General features: G+C 44.5%; 1 long non-coding RNA gene across 1 annotated transcript; it reads right to left on the reverse strand.

The window, feature by feature from the left end:
• Positions 1-6423: 6423 nt before the first annotated feature.
• Positions 6424-7352, reverse strand: LOC143580808 (uncharacterized). Its single transcript, XR_013143725.1, has 3 exons — positions 7163-7352; positions 6689-7084; positions 6424-6536 (listed from the first exon to the last, which is right to left on the reverse strand). It is a non-coding gene; the product is annotated as an uncharacterized LOC143580808 (long non-coding RNA).
• Between the last annotated feature and the right edge of the window lie 4017 nt (positions 7353-11369).

Genomic DNA, 11369 nt, shown 5'->3' on the forward strand with positions numbered 1-11369 from the left:
CCAGGGGTGGTATACCCTGATAACCCGAATCAAGGGTTTGAAGATTTGCGCAACCGAGAGCAGTCTTCGCGCGTGGAAGCGGGAGTTCTTCTACATCTCCGCTCGCGCCATCCCCCTTGCCATGAAGTTTAAGAATGGGCAAGCTCTCCCAAGCCTTCACGCCTCCAACTACCAGGAGGCGGAATGGTTCTCGAAGATATCTCGGGTCCAATCTCCGGTTTACCGGTTTGCGGAGTCCGGGATGGTGATGCTGGGGATGAGCCGGGTGTGGAAGGCTGCGGATGCGCATAAGATCCCAATCGTCCTCGAATACGGTTCGAACTCTGTTCCTTACGGTATGCTTTGTTTCTTTTTGTTGATTTAGAATCTCTTCTAACTTTTTTCTTGTTTATTTCAGAGGGGAACGACTTGCAGTCGCTCCTAAACCCGCGGGAGGCTGACGGTCCCGCTCGGATGGGTACTCGCGCTCTAGACGAGAACGAGTTGCCCATCCTAGAACAAACGGCAGATCGGTTCGTGGAGGTCTATCCGCTAGGCCACGAGATCCTTAGCGCCAGGCGGCCAGGTAAGGCGCTGTTCGACCCTCGACCCCTCAATGTTGAAACCTCTGCTGGAATTCCTTTAATCGTATGTTCTGATGAGGAATCCGCAGATGGTCCTCCGTTGGTGCGGAAAGAAGAAGGCTGCCGGCGGGAAGGGGAAGGGGAAGGAGGCCTCCACTGCCGATCCGGTGTCTCGGTCTGACTCGGAGACCGAGAGCGAAGAGGTGGCGGGAATCCCGGTGGTGATAAGATCACCATTCCGGAGGCTGTGACAACTGTCACCGAAGAGCCCAGGATGACAACGGTGACCGGCGTGAAGAGGCCGGCTCCATCGGGTTCATCCCCGCTCGTCCGTACTTTCAGGCTCAAGAAAACCCGTAAGTACAAATTTCCTTTTTCTTTAGCTTCATAGTTTAATATCGTTTAACACTTATCTTCTTTGTGCAGGCGTGGATGTTGACGCATTCCAGGGTGGAGCGCAGAGGAGTACCTCTCCGCCAATGACGGTAGGCTTGGTCAGCCTACCTGAGGCGTCGACCCAGGCGCCTGCGCCTGCTTCCGCTGGTTCAGTTGCTCACTCCTTTGAGCCGACTGTTCCAGCTGTGATGACGTCACCGCCGGCTGTGAGTGCTATTTTTACAGCATCCTTCACCGAGCCGGCGGTTACTATTGCTGCGGATTCCGCGGCGGCGACCGCGGCGGCTGCTACCATGCCCCCGTCATCGGCAACGACGGCCGATCCATCAGGTACGCATGGGGCTTCTCGCCAATCTCTGCCACCTTCCCATCTGCCTGACCTCTTGGATGGATTTCCCTTGGGTTCAGGTGATGGGTTCGGCGGCTATCGGCCTGTTATTGACCCTACAGATGCGTAGGGTTCTTTTGGCCCTTTTCATTTTTTTTTATATCATCTTTTCCTAACTGCTTTGTGTTTTTTGCAGTGTCGGATTCCAATGAAGTGTATGTTCCACGATGGAACATTCGCCGAGGAACAACCCTTCGCACCCCTGTGGAGTGCGTGGAGTGGGCTCGTCACGCTTCTCCTAGTGGTGCGTTGGGGGAAGCCATGGCTAGCTACCAGGAGGGTAGGCTAAGCAATGAGCTTCGGGTTCTCCTGGCCCAAATGCAGCCGCGCGTCGAGCTGCTTTGTCGTGAAAACGACAAGTTAAAAGCAGCTCGCGTTAAAGAAGTAGCTCAGGCGCGGGCTGTCCGGGAGGAGAACCAAAAACTTACCGCAGTGGCTGCGGAGAAGGAGAAGGCCTTCAAGGCCCTCGAGGTTGAAGTTCAGGCCCGGCTCGAGGCCCGTTCCAAGGCTGCCCAAGCTGTCAATGAACAGCTTCGGCTGGCTATGGAAACTGCAAGGAACGCAACCGAGAGGGCCACCAAGGCTGAAGTTGTTGCTGAGCCTCTCCGCGTGGAGAATGAGGAGCTTAAAGCCAAATTAGAGGCTCTCCAGCAGGCTCATGATGCCTTGGCGATGGAAGACGCCAAAAAGCTCCAAGAAATCCTGGACCAGAGGGGGGTGCTTGGCCATGCTGAGCGTAAGCTAAAGGGCGTCGAAGAGGCTGCGGCTAAAGAAGTGTTGCTTGCCAACCTCAACAAGAGTGAAGCCGATCGCGCCCGTATCGAAGCTCAAGCTGCCCTCCAAGAAGCCCTGGTTGCCAAGGAATGGCTTCTTCGAGAAGCGTTGTCTCAGGTTATATTTTCTTGTCTTTACGCTTTTCTTTGTAAATAGAAAAGGTTTTGACACTTGTATATTTTCTTTTGTAGGTTGTGCATCGAGTCTTCGCTGAGACGTCGTATGACGATGCTATGAGCGCAGCCCTCAACGCTTCTCACGAGGATGGGGAAAAGGTCGGCTTCCTGCTTGGTCTAGGGTTCGTTGAGAAAGGCATCCCGCCTTCCAACTTCCCTTTGTACAATGTTGATACTGAAGCTGTTTACGACCAAGCAGTGAATCAGTACGCCGCCTTCCCGCATCCGGTGGTGGAGAAGGTGAATGAAGTTGCTGCTGCTGATGATGGGCTAGCTATCCTTAAAGCTTTCCTTGAGCTGCCACGCTCTACTGACGGTGCTGGTCCAAGTGGAAGTGGCCCTGAAGCCTGATCCTGAAGATCCCTTCCCACTGCTAGGATAGATTTAGCTTGTATAGATTTATTTTCTTGTAGGCGGGTAGTTACCCGGCCATTCTTGTAATGAATCATTGTGAAATATAAATCTTTGTGCGGGTAAGACCGCTTCTTTTATTGGATTCCTTGCTTTATAAACGTTATATGACTTGCATACTTTAGTTTAAATTAGCAATTTTCCAAGTGTAGAATAAGTTAACCTTTGAACGTGGTAGATAATAGGCGTGAAGTTTTGCTTCCTCTTTCGTGATTGTGCGGGTAGGACCGTCACTTGCACTTAGTAGGATGGCTAAACTTTACCATCTGACCTGCGTGTAGGTTTTCCTCATCTTTTTTGAGGATAAGTTAACCTTTGAACGTGGTAGATAATAGGTGTGAAGTTTTGCTTCCTCTTTCGTGATTGTGCGGGTATGACCGTCACTTGCACTTAGTAGGATGGCTAAACTTTACCTATATCTGACCTGCGTATAGGTTTTCCTCATCCTTTTGTTAGAAATTCTCTGTTTTGAATAACCGTTCGACGCGCGCTTGTTAATAGGTTAGTGTTCAGTTTCCTCTCATGATTCATGCGGATAGACCGGCACTTTCATTTAATGGGATAACTGAACTTTTCCCCTTCAACTGACCTGCGTGAAGGTTTGCCGTTTTTTGGGTTTATGCGGGTTTTGCCGCCTTCCCCACGCAACGACTTTCCACGTATTTATGTGGTGAAAACCGGCATATCCGTGTTGAATAAATTAACCGTTCGACGCGCGGTTGTTAATATGTTAGTGTTCAGTTTCCTCTATCATGATTCATGCGGATAGACCGGCATTTTCATTTAGTAGGATGACTGAACTTTTCCCCGTCAACTGACCTGCGTGAAGGTTTGCCGTTTTTTGGGTTTATGCGGGTTTTGCCGCCTTCCCCACGCAACGACTTTCACACTTATGTATGCGGTGAAAACCGGCATCAGTGTTGATAGTTCGTAAAGTATAAATGTAAAATCATCAGCGTCGATGTTTTAAGGAGAATCATTTCCATTAGAAGTGGCTCTTGGCCTTTTCTTTACAAATTTGGAATTGATTTACATGCAAACTGTGTAATTGAGCTCCCTTCCATGTTGTTGGGATGGGAGTGCCATCGAGCCGATACGCACCTGGTTCGGGATCTCGTTCTTTACGCAGCATGTAGTCTCCATATTGAAGCTGGAATTTTATTCGTGTTTTCCCCAGCTGGGGTTCTACACGCATCAGCCTGCTCAGCGTTCATTGCGCCACGAGGTGCGCGAGCGTCCCATCTCTGACAAATGCTTCGACCATGTCCTTTACGTCTATGCATTCTTCGGTGTTGTGGCCTTTTGTCCTGTGAAAGTTACAGTATTTGCTCCGATCAGCATTGTGACGATGTCGGATTATTTGAGGCTTTGGCCATGGGAGCTCCTCAGTGGCGAATATCTCGGTGACGCTTTTGGTGAGCGGCGTCCATCTGGAGTTCTGGTTTGACTGTACATTATCCCTTCCGCCTAACCGATGTTGCAAGCCGGATGAGGTGTCAAAGTTTACCCTTGACTGCCAAATGCCTAGCTTCCGCTTTTTGTTTAATCGGGCGGTAAGGACGTTGTCTTCTCTTGTTCTCTGGGTGTAGAGGTTTGTGCTCTGTGGGAGATCTCTACCCAGTTGCTTCTCCGTTTCCGCAAAGCGTTTAGCTGCTGTCATGATGGCATCCCATGTGGATGGCATGCCATCTTTACCCGTTAAGGTGCGGATGAGTTCTGGGTCGTTCGCGCCCTGAATAAAAGCAGCGCGAACAAGATCCTCGCTAATGTTACCCAGACTTAGCTTCTTCGAGTTGAAGCGAGTGATGAAGTCTAGCAAAGATTCATCTTTTTCTCGAATGCACTTGAGGATTGTCCATTGCTCCTCGGTATACTTTCGTTGTTGGCTGAAGTGTTGGCTAAACTTCTGTTGGAAGTCAGCCCAGTCGTAGATGTGGTTGACCGGTAGACGATCGAACCACGCTCTAGCAGCCCCAACAAGCGTCATTTGGAACATGTAACACCACGTGGGTTCCGTCCAACTACTGACGGTTGCCCCCGCTATGAATCTGTTCAAATGGTCATCTGGGTCGGATATACCATCATATGTGCCTATGCTGGACATTTGTTTGGCACTTTTTGGGGCAATTGCTTCTGCAATGTCCCTTGCAAATTTGGACGTTCCCGCATTTGCAACGTTTGGTCTGGATGTTTTGGAGAAGTCACGTGGACTTCTACCTGTGTTTTTTGGTTTGAAGGCTTCTCCAAAATGCCTTCTCGGTTGGGAGTCCGTTTCCTTACGCTTCCCTTTTGCCCTATGACGAGGGTTCGCGTCGGAGTCGGACTCCGAGTCATCGTCCCAGTATTCTTCGAATTCGTCAGCCTGTTGGAAGGAACGCAAGCATTCGTCCAACTCAGCTTGGAATTCCTTTTGACGTGCCCCCGCCCATGCCTTAACTTCATCGAGTGTTTGGCGGGGGAGTCTTGTTCGTTTCTCTAACTGGGTATCGGTGAATCCCAGTGAGCGATTATTTACTGCACTTGCCCCAGCTTGGGTAACTGGGGTAGTGTTCGTAAAATTTACTTCACTTACCCCGGCTTGGGTAACCGGGGTAGTGTTTGTAAAAACTGTGTAGCCGGTATTCCCCCCAGTAGCTGGGGTTGTGGTTACCGGAGTTTCTTTAACCATCTTTCCAGAAGTTTGAAAAAACTGGAGAAAAATGAAGTTCTAGCTTTATGCACGGATGGCGCCAATGAAGAAACACTAACCGGACCCCAGGCAGGTTACGGGTAACCTGGGGGTTAGATAGCTGTTTCCCACGAGGGGTTAGACCCAGAGAAGATGGTTCTTCTGATAACATGCAAAACAGACCGTGAGCTTGTCACTGAGAAGGGGGGGGGGTTCCTCCTTGTGACCACCCTCCGGCGTGAGAATCAGACTAGATTGCTCTTTAAATATAAATGTATATTAAGAGATTGCTAGAGCAGATATCAGGTATAATATGATGAGATATGTTAAGATGAGATGGTCATACCATTTGTGGTATTTATAGCCGAAGGTAGGTTTCCAAGGAGGTGTGGCCGGCTGCAACAGTATTCCTGTTCCACCAACAGTGGCCTACGCATGTGCCCTGCTGGTAGTTGGTGGGTAGGCAGCGGCTGATAGTGACCAGGCCTGCTGTGTACTATTCCTTTTCCACCAACTGCCGGCTATGCACGTGGTATGGCAGTAGTTGGTGAGTAGGCAGCGGCTAATAGTGACATACAGTACAGGAGCATGCTGCTCGCCATACTGTTGTCAATAAGCTGTCGTATCTTTAGTCAGATCTTTTGCCCATACCTCGTCAGGTACAGTACAGAAGATCTTCCCGTATCGTACGGACTGGCTTATTTGGGCGGGAGTATTCCCCCTCCCGCCCTTGTGCGGGATTGTTCCCGGCTTTGCTCATTCCTTCAGGTGACACTGAATGATTGAGAGCTAAGTGCCTTGTGCGTGTAGCCTTGCTGCGCGGGTGGCCTTCCCTGATGGCTTGTATCCGAAGCTGCGGGAACAGGCGGAGTCCTTCACCATCGGGAGGCATTTCCTGCGGGAACAGCTTGCGTACTGCGCGTAAGGACGTCACGTCTCTGAGCATGGTTGGTCCTGCGGATCCAGTTGGTTTCTGCGCAGACGTCCCTCTTCAAGGTGAGTCTTGCGGGTCCAACTGGGCTCTGCTGGGACCTACCTCTTCACCAACCTACAAATGCAGCGAGTGGAACTATTCTCTCACAAATGATAAGGAGTTAACAGTTGAAGATTTTCAAACTCCACCTTTTCCCATTACAATGATTGTCAACTTTGTTCTTTTTCTACAATATTATACAAACAAAAATCAAAATCATAAACAAATTCTTCAACTTTATTGAAATTTAGTGTTTTATTATACATATCATTTGTGTGTAGAATTCGTATAGATCAATCAAATGATGATGATTATATGGAAAAGAGAATTTGGTGCTACCTTGCACATTTGCTGCAAATAAGCCAAACCCGTAGATTCATCAATCCGGAAAATACCCTTGAACAATATACAATATTCAAATTTACTGCATAATTATGTCCAAATTAGCTTCACAAATCAGTGACCAAAAGCAACCACAAACCTACAGTTTAACAAATTAGTTGCACAACTACCGAAAGGATGCAAAACAAAACTGCAGCTTCCACTTCCAAACAATCAAAATCCAATTTAAAAATTACTGGAATCTTTCAAACAGTTTTGCCTAATACGTTTGCAGTTAATCATAAAAAGTTTTACCCAGCCGATCAGGTACTTGTATTTCAAATTTTAGACCAATATCAAGCAATTAGGGTCGCGATTTGGAACCACTTTCTTCGAGGATCAATGATTGTAACCCTAAGTTCATCAACCAAATCAATCAATTTCAGCATAAAAAACTATAAATTCACCGGGAACGCGTATAATTGTTCGAACCTTTGAGACTGAAATCGAACACCGTGTCAAAGCAAAGCGCGCGATTTAACTCGAGACACAACAGTCCGGTGGTTAATTTCAACCAAATCAGCATAGCAAAGCTTCAATTGCTGGTCTTACAAAGCCGATATGCAATTCGCGAGTGATTGATGATTAAGAAGATCCTCTAGTGACGGTTTTATAGCAGAAAGAGTAGGAACGTGGGGGTGTAAAACATATAAACTGGCATAACCACCATCAATTAGGAGAGAGAATGTTGAACCGCCGCTTCTAGAAGGAATTTTGCTACTTTAGACGGACAAGATCAGAATTTGAAGATTTTACACGGTAAAAATCTTTTCAAATAGCAGTTTCCCTTAACTGATAAATCACCCGTTTATATTGAACGATTTTTGATAAATCCAATAATATTTCTGAATGATCAAAATATCTTAACATAAACCCTTTATAATTTTCAGAACCTAATTCGTTGACCAAAATACCCCTTTGTGCATTTTTCGGCTGTTAAAACCCGATTAAACGCAAATACACCAACTATATTTAAATATCTCCAAATGATTCAAACATTTACCTGTGTTCTTCACATAAGATTTATAATGTCTAAGCAAAATTTCAAAAAATTTTAAGAAGTTTAACTATTTTTCACAATAATACGCCAATAGACGGTAATAAATTCGCCAAATATTCTCCGTTTATCTAACAATTTCCAAATTTTAACAGGAACTCACTTATATTATCACTAAAGTTCCTGCAAAGTTTCCTATAAAAGAAAGAGCATGTCACAATCAAAGCACAAACAGCCCCTAAACGAGTAAACCGTTAATACCTTGTCGGTTTTTCGATCGGTTAAGCTCTTTGTTCAAGTTTTAGGGTACTTGGTTATTTATAACAAGTATCTATAGATCAAATACAACAAAACCAAGCATAATTCATCCATCATCAAGCCTTGTTACTTAGGGTTTCGTTAAGGGGTTTAAACTGAACTTTTAGACCGTAAAAACGCAATATAAACGTTCTGATCCGTGTTTTTGGCCCCAAAACAATATGTTTCTGGTTTTTAATCATGTTCAATATTAAAACATGTTTTTAGGTGATTTTAAGAGAATTTGGATGGTTAAACATGTTTTATACTAATCAAAACATGTTTTTATAATCAAAACTAGTTAAAAGCAAGATCAAAACTTGTTATTTTGGGATCATACCTCAAGGTTTTGCTAGAAAAGTTGAAAAACTCAGTTGGTTAGGTTTATGTTTTGAGTTGGTAAATGATATGGTGTGAAAACAGAAAAGGAATATATTGTTTTATATGAAAAATATCTAGGGGCCCATGGGCCCCTCTTTTGACCCATATTCCTTGGTCCCAAATTTGTTCGGGTTTCATTTTTGGCGAGAAAAACAGTCCGGGTTTAATAAACAACACAAAACGAATGTTTTTTCAGCAAGTTTTTATAAATTAAGAAAAACGTATTGAATCATTGTAAAATTCCAAAATATTTTAACGGGTTGCTTAAAACATCTTATATAAGTGTTCTTTAATTCTTTTTCGGCTTGACTGATGATGCAATGCTTGTTTGGTGTTAACGATCGCGTTTAAGTTCACAACGTATAGTTAAATGAAACTCTTTTCGTTTAAATAATTTTGCACGTACTGTGGTCTTAATATCAGTATGTTAGTCACTATAATATATATATATATATATTACTTATATATTACTTATATATGACCCTCAATATATATACGAGTCATAACCAGTATCGTTCAGTTACACGATTAATCATTACGAATTAACCAATTAATTGTTTACTCATTACGTAGTAAAGAAGGTGTATCTCGTTTTGTCACGAATGTCATATTCTCCCCCCCATTAAGAAATTTCGTCCCCGAAATTTGATGTACCAATGGCTTTCTTTTTAAGAAACAGGTGTGAGTATTTCTTTCGGAATTCATCATTTCATTTCCATGTAAATTCGGGTCTTCATTGTTAGTTCCATCGAACTTTTACCAATGAGATTTTGTCGTGTCTTAACTGTTTGGTTTTCCCATCTACAATTTATATTGGTTCTTCTACAAAGTTTAGTTTTCATTTACCTTCACATATTCCAGTGGTACTATCTCCGTTTCATCAGTAAGACACTTTTTCAGGTTCGCACGTGAAACTCATCGCAAATAGTGCTTAGCTCTAAAGGTAATTTCAGTCGGTAGGCTACAGAACCAATTTTAGAAATAACCTCAAAAGTTCCAATGTATCTCGGGGATAACTTATGGTCTTTCCAGACCTTATAACACATTTCCATGGGGATACTTTAAGGAACACCTTGTCGCCTATTTCAAAAGATAACGGTTTTTTACGAATATCAGCTGTTGGTACATGTGTGTCAGTAGTTCATAGTCTAGCATTTGTAATCGAGTCTGTAATGCAATTATGTTTTGATTATGTTTATTTATGTAATACGCGAAGTTGTCAACAAGTTCGCTATGGCGAACTTGTTGAATCAGCGAAGTTATTGACAACTTCGCCTATGGCGAAGTTGTCGTGTTTATATACTGTTCAGCAGAACAGTTTACGTAGTTGGTCATTTTAGGGTTTTGTTTAAGTTTTCAGTAACCGAGTTATGTGTCATAGTCTGTAACAGTGACCTCGGGTCACGTGTTTGTTATCAATATAACGTGGTTGGTTTATTGCTTGTGTGTTCGATCTCTACATACTCTACACTCGTATCTACCTACGCAGGGATTCCGCACCTGCGTTGTTAGAGACATCCCGTGTACGATCCGTCCAGGAACCTACAATTGGTATCAGAGCCATCGGCTCGATTGTGAGGTTCGGGATTTCACGCGGGTGTAGAAAACGTCTCGTTTGACCTATTCGCGGGACGTGTTTTTGTTGGGATTGTGTTTTGCTCGTGCTTGACAGTCATTTTCAAGCCATTGCATTGATCGGAAACTGCTGGATTGACGAAAACAGATCTGAACAGTTTCCTTGTTCATCGGGCGAAGTTACCGTTCTTCGGGCGAAGTTACCATTCTTCAGGCGAAGTTGCCGTCACTGGAATTAGGGTTTCGGCGAAGATATAAGGTTTAGCGAAGTTAACCACAACTTCGCTTACCTCATAAGTTCGCCCTAGCGAAGTTATCCGCAACTTCGCTTTCCACCCAAGTTCGCTTACCTCCTAAGTTCGCTCATTCTAAGCGAAGTTATTTTTAACTTCGCCAAGTCTAGCGAATTTAAGAACTCAGCGAAGTTCTCTTTTCAGCGAAGTTAACTTTCAAGCGAAGTTATTCTTAACTTCGCCTACTGAGCTGTTTTAATATTTTTTTGTATTTTCAGGTTTTTCAGGTTTTCGCAAGGATGTCGTCAATTAACATCTCCGATTTGGTCAAGATGGAAGTAGAAGCGGGGTCTGCCACTAAGGCCCCGAGGCTGATGAAAGGAACTGACTTCGTGGCATGGAAGGACAGATTCATCCAATACATCAAATACCAGGATGCCAAAATGTGGGTGTGCATCCAGGATGGATATATCCCTCCAACTGCGCAATACAAAGGTCGCGATGTGGTTAAGAAGTACAGCAAAATGGAGGACGAAGAAAAGAAAATGTACGAGGCCGAAAGCAAGGCCCATGCTGCGATAACAATGGCACCTCCTCAAGAGGTTCTCCATACGTTCCGAAAGTACACTTCTGCGAGAGAGCTTTGGGATGCTCTTGAAAATAGATTCGAGGGGAATGTGGGTATCCGTGCATCAAAGATCAAACTCTTAAAGACCCAGTTCTCCGTCTTCAAATTTTTGAAGAACGAATCACTAGATGATATTATCACCAGATACTATCATCTAATGACAGAGCTTAGCAATTATTCAATTGCTTACCGAGAAGAAGAGATCGTTGAAAAGTTTCTCGATGCTCTCCCACCGAAGTGGGAAATGTACACCGTTCTTATGAGGGAAGACAGAGACTTTCCAAACTGTGATCTTGAAACGGCAGTAAACAAGCTCAGAACTTATGAGCTTAATATGGTTCGAAAAGAAACACCAACAGATCAGATACAAGACCCTGGTATGTATGGTGCAAAGGTTAACTCAGGCTCAAGTTCGAGGCCTGAATCTGCTGCTTATTACTCAAAAGGGGAGTCAGGTTCTGACTCTTCTCATGAAGGAAACGTTTCTGTAAACTCGGATGGTGATGTCTGTTTCGTTGCTGGAGGATC

This window comes from Bidens hawaiensis, unplaced genomic scaffold, assembly GCF_021521415.1.
Source record: "Bidens hawaiensis isolate Kalapana, Puna unplaced genomic scaffold, B.hawaiensis_p1.1 tig00030617_1, whole genome shotgun sequence".
In the NCBI taxonomy this organism is placed as follows: Eukaryota; Viridiplantae; Streptophyta; class Magnoliopsida; order Asterales; family Asteraceae; genus Bidens; species Bidens hawaiensis.